Source organism: Rhagoletis zephyria, unplaced genomic scaffold, assembly GCF_001687245.7.
Source record: "Rhagoletis zephyria isolate East Lansing unplaced genomic scaffold, Rhagoletis_zephyria_1.1 Rzeph_scaffold_11523, whole genome shotgun sequence".
Lineage (NCBI taxonomy): Eukaryota > Metazoa > Arthropoda > Insecta > Diptera > Tephritidae > Rhagoletis > Rhagoletis zephyria.
Window position 1 is genome coordinate 1 of NW_016168600.1, and position 2,011 is coordinate 2,011.

Below are 2,011 nucleotides of genomic sequence, written 5' to 3' on the forward strand. Positions count from 1 at the left end.
AGTCACCTACTACCATACGGTTTTCACCTCTGAGGAGCTCACCTATATCTGGGTGATATCCTGCCCTGCAGCAGATGACAGGGGGTATGTATATGTTAAATATTTCGAGCTCAACAAAGCCTGACCGGATAGCGATGCCCTGACATTCTAGGGTGGTATCCCTGCGGTCGATGTCTGCTTCGATTAGACGATACTGCACGGTGTGGTGCGTGATGAACGCTAAGCCACCACCATTATCTCGCCCGCGATCTCGACGGTGCACGTTGTACCCGACGCAGTTCAATAAAGTTGAATTGCTGTGCAACTTCGTCTCTTGGACAGCAGCTATCAATATACCATGCCGACACATGAAGAGGGTTATCTCCTCAATCTTGCTCTGTAGCCCGTTGCAGTTAAATTGAATGAGCTTCATGTGGTTCGGGAGGCGTGTCGTGATGTGTGTGTTCTTACCGCCGTTGGCTGTGTGCGCTGCTGTGATGGTCGCCACCCTGTGGTGGTGGCGGGAGGCGTCGCAATTGAGGTCTGCGACCGAGCAGCGCAACACGGGCCCTCGAAGGTCCCAGTCCAATCTCGCGTGGTACGCAGACCTGAGCATGCCCAAAAGTGGCTCCAGCCAAGGCAGGTGTTGCACTTGACTGATGTCACATTACGGAATATCCTGGTCTGACATACCGTGCAGATTGTAGGGGGAACCAGGAGTTGTTGGCGGCGGCGTGTGGGTGGTGGTGCGGTTGTGTGTGTTATGTGGTCTGTCGTGGCTGTGGTATGGTCTGTGGTGTTATATGTATAGAATGAAATGATAAAAAATTTTATTCTAAAGGATTGCTGCTTGATCCAGTAGAGATGGTCGGCATGGAAACTAGTCCTTTCCATTCGCCCTACAGTACGGCTCAAGATCTAGATCCTTTCAGACCACTTGTATAACAGGAATATTTAAAGATAGATTGGCTCGGAAACTAGTACTTTCCGACTGATCACAAATTACTTTATAGCCTTTACATATGACCACAAAGCCTGAAGTGAAGTTGCGACTTGGAATAAAGTCCACAGCAATGGTACAGGAAGTGCGGCTCTGGAACTCGTCCTTTCGGGCCGCCCACCTAAACAGTACCCAACATTCGGGCTGCTCGGGATCCCGTCCATTCCGACAGCCACGGTCACACTTATAATTTAATTTAATATAATTAATAAAATTACCTTGTTTAAATGTATATATATTTGTACAGGATAAATGTTAGGATAGTCCTCTCAAAAAAATGTGTAAGAACAAAATATGTAGTGAAATAAGAATATTGTTTTCATGTATGATTGTGGATCCTGTGATGTAATGTATGCATATATCAATATAAAAACTATAAACCCAAAATTGTACCAAATAAAATAGTAAGCAAATATTGTAAATTTTCAGACTTGTTATAGGCCTTTAAAGGCTGTCAATAAATGAATAAATAAATAAATAAATAAATATTATGTTGTTGTGTTGTGGTGACTGTGTGAGGCTGCTCGGGCGGACTGAGGTTAGCCGTGGAGGCTGCTCTGTTTGAGCAACAGGGGGCCACGTACGACGTGGTCCACGGTCGATGTGTCCGTAGTCCCGAGCAGACTCTGAGGTGACTCCACCCCTCGCAGGCATTACACTTGACTGAGGTGCAGTTGTGGTGTAGTCGTCTCCGGCATACACAGCAGGTGTAGGTTTCTGGCCCGGGGTTTGACTCGATGCCAGCCCTGAGTAGAAGAATACGTAGTGAATGTAGCCCTATGGACGAACAACTTCTGAGATACTTCGCCGACCTAAACGGGGTTAGATCGCCGAAACAGCAGCCCTTGGTCGGGTAAGACCCGAGTCATTCCGGTACGTAGAACCGGCTGTCGTGTTATTTTCCACTATTTCACTTTGCTAAGCCAACTACAATCAAGCGCAACTATTCCGCTGCAATTCACTTGATCATGTGGTTGTTGGTTTTGTTGGTTTTTGTTAATATTTCTATTATTAGAATGTTTAACTTTTAGG